Consider the following 10,912-nt stretch of genomic DNA (forward strand, 5'->3'; position numbering starts at 1 on the left):
AAATGTGATATAGAATTCTTATCAAACGATTAAGTAAAACAGTTGAAATCCTTTTTAAGAACTGGAAAACCACAACATACTAGCCCTACACCATATATGACCAATTGTAACGGGTTTTTTTAGTATAACCGGCTATAGTGTGGCCATAGGTGCCTAAAATTATTTTTGACTATCTATGGTTATACTTTTTTATTGGAGTCATTGGTGTCATTTAGTGTAACTATAGAGAAAATTAGACATCTACAATTACACTATAATTAATGTTGTCATTGGTCTTAAAAAAATATGTAACCAATAACCGAAATTTTGGGCGGGTCATTAAAAATATACGGGGAAATGAAAAATTAAAACTAAAACCTAAAACAAAAACTCCTGAAACAAAGCAAAAACTCAGCCTCTCTTTATTTCTTCTCAAATCTCAACCTCTTGCTGTGTCTTCTCAAATCAAAATTGAGCAGCTCACAAACTCACTCTTAATTTCTATCGCTCTCAATTTATCGGGTCTTCAACTCTGGATCAAAACTCTACTTCGAATTTATTGGGTCATCAACCTCATTGCAATTCAATTGGTTCTTCACTTGTCACGATTTAATCGATGAAGCTTTTCAATGCTTTTATCAATAACCCCCTCTCTCTCTCCCCCATCCCCTTCCCTCCCCTTATCTCTCTCTATATCCCTGTTATAAATTTGATTTTTGGTAATAACTAGATAAACTTTAAAGTTATGTGCTATCACTAATTAATTACTTGGTATTTATATTACGCTTGTGTGTTTGTTATGCTGTTCGAGCCATTGAAGAGCTTGCAGATGTTGTTGAAGTTAACTTCGGACCTAAAGTATGTTGTTCTTTGATTCTTGCTGATTTTTCGATTACAAAATACTACATATTTGGTCGTGATAGTTTTTGTTGTTTGTGTACACTTATTTTTTAGAAGTTTGTATAAGTACTACTTATTTTATTAAATTGATTTTATTTTTCGGTTAAAATTTTATTTCATTATTATTTTCTTTAACGTTGCAAATTATTTTTTGGTCAATTTTCTCACAGGAGCTTGAATCTATTAGTATTGATTTTAAATTTCTCGCTGAATTTCTAATTGGGGTGCAATGTTTTCTTGGAACAAAGTTACGGGGCACCTATAGTGACCAAAGATGGTGTTATTATTTCAAAGAGTACCGAGTTCAAGGATAGAATGATGAATGTTGGTCTTAGCCTTGTGAAGCAGGTTACAATTATTGCTGGGATGTTTTTTTCAAAGTAGATACTGCTCCTCGGTGAGTAATTTTATGTTTCTGATTTTTGCGTGTGTTAATGGTGTAGTTGCATTACATCAGATTGTCTTTTGTTTTTAAGGTAGGATTAAGTTGCTTTAGGTTGTTGAGTTTTCTGTATTGTATGTTTATCTACAAGATGTAATATATTGAAATTTATGTCATCTTGTATACCTGGTTGAGAAATGAATTTAAGAATCTGGAAGTATTAATGCCTCCCCTCCCTGTGACCTGATAATCAGATATGGAGCAAATGAGGTGTACATGTTATGGAAAGGTTAATTTTGTTTATGCTGTTAGTTGCAATCAGTCATCTCCTTTCCTTGTGTATTATTTTTACCAACATTGAATAACTCATTCATGAAAGCTGAAATCATACTTAAATTTGAGCAATATGTGTTCTAGAGAAATGCACTAATTTAGAGTGTTAAAAAAGGCTTAATACGAATGGTAATGTATGCATATATGCATGATGTAAACTTGTGAATAGCATGATCTATCAATTTTTACTCACTTGGTCAATAATATCTTTTTGGCCATGTTCTTACATCGTTTATGGGGTCATATATTGTCAAATGCATATGCCAACATTTTAGTCATGGTCTGCTGCAGTTTTTATTGGACGTGCTTCTACTTATAATCTTTTGACATTTTCCAACACCTGTTCTGTTTTCACTGGAATCCTTCTTTTTATTAGTTTTATTGCTGGTATTATTTACCAGGCTGCCGTTTTCCAAAAGTTCAGAGGGACACCAACCACTAGTCTTTAGCCCAACCACGTAGGGTGTGAGCCACCCAAGTTGTAAGTTATTACAGAGAGAAGCTGGATCATATGGAGTCGAAAGCAAAGGAATACAGATTACTGGAATTTTAATATAACTAAAGTCCAATGAGCGGCACTTTGGTTGCATATTCTGAACAAAAACAGTGCCTGTTTTGCACACATTTACACCATCTTCATATTGTCAACTCCATTTACTTAACACATTTTCTATATATGTACAACTCGTATCTCTCTCCTCACCAATTCACTCAACCTTCTATCAACTAAACCAGCATTATATTTTTCATTTACATGGATTTTCATCGACTTTTTTTCCTGTTTTCTTTAATTTTCTTCATCACGTCCCTTAATATTTTACATTCATCTCTGCACTCCGATGAACAAAAAATGATGTACACAAATTATCTATATACCAAAAATTATATATATTTTGTTTGGGTTTTTTATGTTATTTATATAAAGTATCTGAATGCATGTCTATCTTGTTTGATCTTCAGGCAAAGAGGGTCAGTGCTTAAATTAACAACTCATGCACCTACTGCTGGTTCTGTTTTTGATCCTACCAGAGTTTCCCAACGTTCCTGGCGATTTAGGTCTCTTCTTTTAGTTATTTATGATTTTACATATTATTGTACTCAACATATCAGTTAGTATGTTTTTACTTTTAGTATTTTGGTGAGTTGTTATTGATATATTATTTTTGGTAAGTTTTTTATTTTTTAAAATGAAATCAAATGGGACTGCTTTGGTTGTAGGAAAATTGAGTTGCAAATTTTGGGTGTTCTTTTATTGATTTGCCCGCCCTTACTCTGTTTGGAATTGTAAATTTACAGGGCGTTTATATACATAATTTTTTTAACAGATGAGGATTGTGATCTTATTTCTTTGGTTGGCTTTTCTACTCTATTGCCTATTTCACAGTTTTTTCTCTCTATTTTGTTCATTCTCGCGATTTTTTATTTTCTTAAAAATATTGTTAAATTGAAATGCTCATGTAAAGAAAGACTGCACCTTTAATTTTTTCTTAAGCCTCTATATATATAATGCGGGCCTCTTGGCAGCAAAATGAGATGATGGAAATTTTTATGATTTGTTAATCTTTTTTTGCTTTCCTGTTTGTCATTTATCAAGTCAATTGATGCAATTGTCGTACAACCCTAATGTATGGTGCTCCGTCAGTTAAATGTTCTGTTTGTCACTGTGTAACGAATGTCAACGTGAGTCCTGATTTTTATATTTAATGTTTAAATGATGAGATATCCAGAGTTTGTGCAAAATCCACATACCACTTTACATCGTTAAGGTCTCATTTTTTGTCTCATATGATAAAACTTTTTATGTTGCTTTATATTTACATAGGAGGGCAGTAATTTTTTATTATTATTTGGACATAAGTTTCTTTTGGGATAGATTAGCAAGCTTTTCATGGTAAGAACTAACTGTGTACAACATAATTGATTCTCTCTTTATTTGAGCATTTACCTTTTTTCTTTTTTTTGGACGTCTTTCTTTTTTGGTGTATCATTGTCAATCTTTCTTGTCTTGTAATGCATTGATTCCAAGTGAATTGACAACTATTTGTTTTTCTAATTGTAGATTATTGAAAAATACGCAGCTTCGAAGAGGTACAAAAGATCAGTTTCAACGGCAAACCCTGAATGAGTCGGATAAATCCAAATTTGAACATCAACCTCAATGCGTTGGATAAATGGACAGAAGATTTGGATGAGTTGAAGTAGTACTTTTCACGGTTATAATTTTGATTTTATGCACTAGTATAACTTGAAAATTGTACTTGGTGGTACTTGGCTATTTATTGTCCTTATTATATGGTTTTAATTTATTTTGGAATACCTTGTCCTGTTGGCTGTAGTTATTTTGAATGTTTAAGGCCTAGGATTGTGATTGCGGAAGATTGTGAATATTGTCAAATTATATAATGGGAAATGATATTTTGAAATGCTATATTGTTCTTTTTTTAAAATTAAGTGTTGGTATAGTACTTCAAAGTGTACGCAATAATATAAATGGTTAAAAATTATGTGTTGGTAAAACTTCAAAAAGTGATGGTAAAGCTTATAAAACTGTTAGTAAGGGTACATAATATTTATAAAAAAGTGTTACCATATATTTATAGTGTAACCAATGAAAAGAGAGTTGTTCTGAAAAACCTTTTGGAAACACAAATTTGATGTAACAAAAACTATAGTGGTGTGACTATAAGTCTACGTTTACGGTATTACAGATGTTACTATAAATGGGAAAGTGTAAGTATAGACCTTTTTTGGTCACACATTCGATAGTGTAACCTAAAAATCAAAAGTGTAACCATAGACCCCTAAGATGATGCCCACATTAATGACGAACTGGTTTTTCGAAAAAGTGGGACCAGAGCCCTTTTTTACCAACAACCACACTTTTTGGCCTTCAACAACACCTTTTTTACCGTTACAATAGGCCATATATGGTGTAGTGTAACATTCTTTTTTAAGACTAAACACAATGTAAAAAGAATTCTAAAACTTTGACTTTAGCATGATGTCCTTTATCTTAATAAATTGACTTTAAACCTTTTAGAAATGTCAGTTCTATTAGATGTTCAACATGTGAAGATAGTTGATCAGTCTATCAATCACCAGACAGGTCTAATGGCCATCCTAGAATATATGTGTTCCGAAACTTAAAGAATAGCTAGGTCTTTATCAACGCTGGACAAATCGTTTAAAAATATATGCGCAACTGAATTAGCCTCTTACGCCACCACATGTTGGGCCGTTACCAAATAAATGACCTCTTACGCAACTCTAATGTATTACCTGATTACCCTTTTTAATCCAGTTCAAAAATTTGAATTGATTTTTCTATCTCTTTTCAAATTTCACGACATAGGTGAACTTAATATTTCACGACATAGGTGTAGAGGATAAAATTCCAAATTTGATTTTAAATCATAATTTAGTAACAAATGGTTACCAAACACATTCCGAATCAAATACCATTTTAGGTAATTCAAAAATTACTTTTCTCCTAAAACAATATTGAATATAACAAATTTTCTGAACAAGGGAATACGTAACTTAAATCATTTTGATCAAGTATAAATATGTTAATAAAACAATGCAACCATGTTTATTCAAAATATTACACCATAAAAGATATGATCAGAGGTACTTGCCTTGCTGAGATTTTACTTACGAAATGCTAGGTTATCCAGACTTTGGGGATTGGGTTTTTCGACTGGAACCTACAGAATCGAAAACATAACCCGGCTCGTATTTATATGCATTATATCAATATATAAAATAGATAGGGCTCACGTACTTTGAAATTCGGTTTGGTAATTCTAACATCCCCAAATCCGGGATCAGGATTGAGTGTCACCAAACAACATTAAACAATATACGCCTTTATATTAAAATAAATATACAAATAACCCTCAATTCCAGATTTTTTACAGGTTATGGTATGAAACAAGAATCTAACCTTATAAAATTTATAACAAATAGATAAAATTTTATTACCCTTTACTAAGATTCTCGTCTTATTCACTCTGACATCTCCACTTACTACAGCTGGGATCTCTCCAATTTTTTCTGTCTATTAAGAGTTATTCACTTTTATCCTCATTTGATAATGGAAAAAAATAAGAACTCACAAAGCAAGAGTGAGCCAAAATTTCCCAACGAGTATCATAATTGGTTTCCGGGTATCATTATCAAAAGAAACTCCTGGAAACAATCTTTAAATGATTTTATAAACATCTTTATCTATTAAAACGGTTGAGCGAATTAAACATCGGCCCTTATTAGCCTTCCATCACAAATTATATTTCTTTGTAAAAGAGCAACGGACATTTCACTGACTCATCTCTTAAATTAATTATTTGTTCGGTTTTGTAATCATAAAACTTTTCAAGAAGGAATGCCGTTAATGGAGATCAACAAAAAATTAGACTGGACACTAGAATCAACACAGTACTATAACCTGCTGATCAGTCAGGTATAGTATGGACCTATGCCCATCTGCATAGACCCACATCATATCAGGTACCCAGACCCATTCTGGCCTCATATCAAAGGGTCCAGCCATCTCTGGCCCTTACATCAAAGGGTCCATCCATCTCTGGCCTTTATCGTAACCATCTAGTCCATAGAGTATTTTGATGTTAAATCATTTTGATTTCAAAATATCATGATTCAGGGTTCGCAAATAACCCAAAACAATTGGTATTTGCTCAAGAGATCACCAATAATGATAAGGAACAAGAACAAAAACGTACTTGCATAATTAAGAGTAATTTACAGAGAAATGTAAAATATTTAAGTATTCTGAATTTAGAATAAGGAAGAAATACTTGCCTCAATTGATTCGCTTTCTAACTTTCCGTCACCATTTTATGTTCACCTCTATGCTATATCTAATCGTCTCATTATCACACATAATCAAGCTTTAATTTACTATCAATATCTGACTTGAATTATAACACCCTCCAAATCCGGGGTATAGATTTGGGGCATTATTAACAACAATTACCAACTAAACCTGCACAAGCGGAATATAAATATAATAATTACCCCGAACTATCACTACTCAGGATCTTTTAAGGTCTGAGTTGAAAACAAGAACCACATACTACACTTTATTACAAACCCAAATAAATAAAACCTGTCTCAAGAACTCTCTTTGTTACAAAACTTTATTCTATCTACAATCTCACAACACAACTTTTATTCAAACTACACAAGACTTTTATTCAACCCAACATTACTACTTATCCTGCTACACCTGATCTGGCAATTCAAAGCTCTCTTCGGGAATGGGAAGGAACACTTTTGGTATAAGAGGGTCCCGCTGCTTGACTCGCTTCTTGACTACGCGGGTCCTGATGGGTTTCATTCTCTACCTTAACTGTAAAACAATAGGAATAACAATAAAAGGGGATGAGCCAAAATTGCACAACAAGCCTGCAACAATATATATAGTATAAGAGAAAAACAGGTGAACCAATAAGCTGCTGGTTAAAACAACCATCTGAATCTGTATAGGATAGTAATTTGCCAATGCTGGCGAGTACCAAATGAACAAGACTGGAAACAAGAACCAACATATGCACTATAACCTGCTGATCATCCAGAATATAGTGCAGATCTATACCCAACTGCATAGACCCAACCAACATAAAGAGTACTCAGGCAACTATGGCCTATTAAATAATAGTCCGGGTAAAACCCAGCCCGTATAGTAACCATCCAGTCCAAGGCTTAGCATCCGGAATAATCGGAATGCTTTTGATATATCCCAACACCAGGATATACTAGAGTATATGTAACAAGGGTAAAAAGGATTGAAATATGAACAGGGAATTCAATAAATTGGGTGAAATCAAGAATCGAAATGAAATTGAAACAAGCAATAATAAATGAGTAACAGTGTATATGAACAGTGATTATCAAAGGTAACTGATATGATAAAAGGAAATATAAATCACTATTCTGAATTTAGAATAGGGGAAAAACTTGCCTTGCGCGTACTTAACCTGGTTTAACTCACCGCCTTCTGTCCCTAGCTTGCTCTGCCTTGCTAACACTGAACCAATCATGGGAAGATAGTCGTTTAGATAACTTACTATATACGTGTATCTTGAATTGATATCACACAACCTTATCAGTCTACCCATGCGTTTCTATCTGACTCGCATATATACACATACATTTATATAACACATATATTCACATAATCACGTAAAGCACGTAGCACATAAAGCACATAATCAATTTTTTAGACTTATAATTATTTTTAGAATCGATTCTAGACTCATACCTGCATTAACTAGCCTTATCTGATTTTATTATAATTTTTCGAGATTTATTCGACTCAATTATACCCCTATTAGGACCTACAAACTATTAATTATCACCAAACCACTCTTTTTCAGAAGAAATTATAACTTACAACTATTTTTATTGAATTCGTCTCATTTTTCTGAGTCTAGGGGTCTTCGTTTCGCTCAAATCGGACTAACGGTTGAATTATTATGAATTAAACAAGATTTAATTAATTAATAATTAATTTATAAATAATTAAATTTAATTAAACAATCCTTAATCATATTTTTAAATAATTAATTAATAATTATTGTATTTTAGAATAATTAATCCCTAATTATTAGGAATTATTATTATTTATTACAAATTATTATTACTTATTCGATCAGATCGATTATTTACAAATAATCAATCGATTTAATTAACCGATACGCTACTTATCGAATAACTACGAATTACTCGAATTATAAACCAACTTAATGATTAATCACTCGTATAACTACGAGCTACTCGCAATTCTCGCATAATTATCGAACTATTATATTATTATTGAAACTCATACGATTCGCTAATCAATTAGTTACCGATATTTAATTATACGCTATAAATAATTACCGCAATATTATTCGAATAACTATCGCTCGAATACTAATTCTAATTATCGAATTACTATTCGCATTATTAACTAATTATTAGATTATTAATCATATCACTTAATTATTTCTAATTCTTATTTATTAATTAATTACCTAATTATTAATTAATTACCCTATTATTAATTAATTAGATAATTAATAAATAATTAGATAAATAATTAATTAATTAATTAAATAATTAATTTCGAATTTATAATTTAATAAAATAATTTAGAAATTAATAATACTATTTTTCAGAATTTAAAACTAATTTTTAATTAATTTTTAGAATTATTAAAAACTGATTTTAATTACTAAAATATAAATAAATAATTAATTACTCAAAAACACAAAATCAGAACAGAGTTTGGGTTCTGAAGGATCAAACCCGGAAACGAACCCGGGTCGTTTCCGGGTTGCAAACCGGGTCGACCTCGGGTTAACGGGTCACGAAGAACGAACCCTGCAACCCAGAACCCGACGCCGGCGGGCTGCTTTCCGGCGGCCAATCCACGACGAAACTCCGTTTTTCAGGCACGATTCTTCTGCGGTTTCAAAGCACAGCAACACAACGACGCTCCCAGCACTTTCCTCCTTCTTCCCTCGACCTCCTCTCGACGAAACGCGGCCGGAAACGCGAAGAACACGGCGGCGGCGTCGTTCTCCGGCGAGCACGAAACGGAAGCCAACGAACGCGAAGCCGGTGCCAATCGACTCCCTATCCGACGATCTAAACGTCTATGCTAACAGAATCATCAAACAATTAACAGAACTGCAAACCCGAATTCAAGAAATTAAAACCGAAAATATAAATTTCAATTCAATCAATCAAACATCAAAAACAATTACATAATCGAAAACTACAGATCATAAGCTTCAAAACGAGTACTCACATGCTCGATTTGGACTCCGGAATCACGATGAAAATCAGCTTTGATCCTCCTGCTCTGTTCTTCACAAACCCTAACCCTAATTCCCTTTCTGATTTTCTTTTTATTTTTCTGATTTTTAATTATAATTAACTGATTTAATTAATAGTAAATCAGGTTTTTATATTTATGAAAATAATATCCCTAAGTAAAATTAAGGGTCTAATTACACTCCTAATAAAAATACTTGGCCCAACTTTTATAATTTTTGGGTATTAATATTGAATTTTTAAATATCCAATAAATACAAAATAAATGCTAAAAATTCCCAAAAATTGTGAATATTACAAAAATACAAAGAAAAATGATATATAATAATTTCATGATTATATAAATATAAAAATGAAATTTTTATGGGGTTTTTGGTACCCTAAGGGGTCCGGAAAAGTCGTTTTTCGCGAAAAAGGTTAATTTGTAAAACGTCTAAGGGTTTAGAATAGCGATATGGTATAGAGCATCTTTAAATAAAATAGGGCTAATAATTTTGTTTGAAATACGGGCTTTTAAAACATAGTTTTGAGTTGTACGGGTTTTGATATAAAATATATAACTGACGATAAAATGCTCAATAAATATCCAAAACACGTTTGGATCAAAACAGCCAACACATAACACATAGCAGTTAGGGTTTAATGACTTAACATATTTAATCACATAATAATACACATAATTTATCATTATTATAATATAATACAAATGTAATTTCTCGGTCGTTACATGAATGACTCGAACTCTGTGTATCTATCATAAAAGATACTATTTCAATCAACCGACAATATATAATTGCCTATTATATGTTCATCCTTATCGTCTAACCTCCCGATAATAACAGATAAGGATCACCTTCAATCATATAAAGTTTAATAGACACGAGAATTCACAATTCATATAACACGTAAACACATAAGGCACGTATCACATATTTCATACAACCTATAACTCACTTCGTCGAAACATTCTACTCGATGCGTTTAAAATTGAAATCGGGTCGAAATACGAGTTTTTGTTAGTTTCGCGACTTAGAAACATTTACCAAATCAAGCGATCTTTCGAGACGAAATAATTTATGTCTCGAAAGTATTTTTAATAGAAGAAGAATATTTTTCTAAGTCTAGAAGCGTTTGTTTCGTATTAAACGGACAAACGGTCTATCTATTATGAATAAAATAAGAATAATTTAATTAATAATAATATTAATTGAATTTCAAATACCTTTATATAATTTTTACAAGCTCAAAATGATTTTTAAATAATTTTTAATAATCTTTAACTATTTATAGAATTAATTAATTAATTAATTAAATTAATCAATTAATTAAATCCATAAATAATATACTAAAATAAATTATAAATAATTAAACCAAATTTAGATTTTTGAAAATAATAAAATAATAATTTTCTGGAATTAAAATAATTTAGTTATTTATTTAAAATAATTGACCAAATTAACTTTAGGGATTTAAAAA

General features: G+C 31.5%; 1 long non-coding RNA gene across 2 annotated transcripts; it reads left to right on the forward strand.

The window, feature by feature from the left end:
• The first annotated feature begins 345 nt into the window (after positions 1–345).
• Positions 346–3,925, forward strand: LOC141666983 (uncharacterized). Of its 2 annotated transcripts, none has more exons than XR_012552439.1 (4): positions 346–837; positions 1,050–1,276; positions 2,555–2,650; positions 3,654–3,925. It is a non-coding gene; the product is annotated as an uncharacterized LOC141666983 (long non-coding RNA). The 2 variants fall into 2 exon arrangements; XR_012552440.1 differs by having other exon boundaries at positions 348–837; positions 1,128–1,276.
• Positions 3,926–10,912: the final 6,987 nt, after the last annotated feature.

This window comes from Apium graveolens, chromosome 1 (assembly GCF_009905375.1).
Source record: "Apium graveolens cultivar Ventura chromosome 1, ASM990537v1, whole genome shotgun sequence".
NCBI lineage: Eukaryota > Viridiplantae > Streptophyta > Magnoliopsida > Apiales > Apiaceae > Apium > Apium graveolens.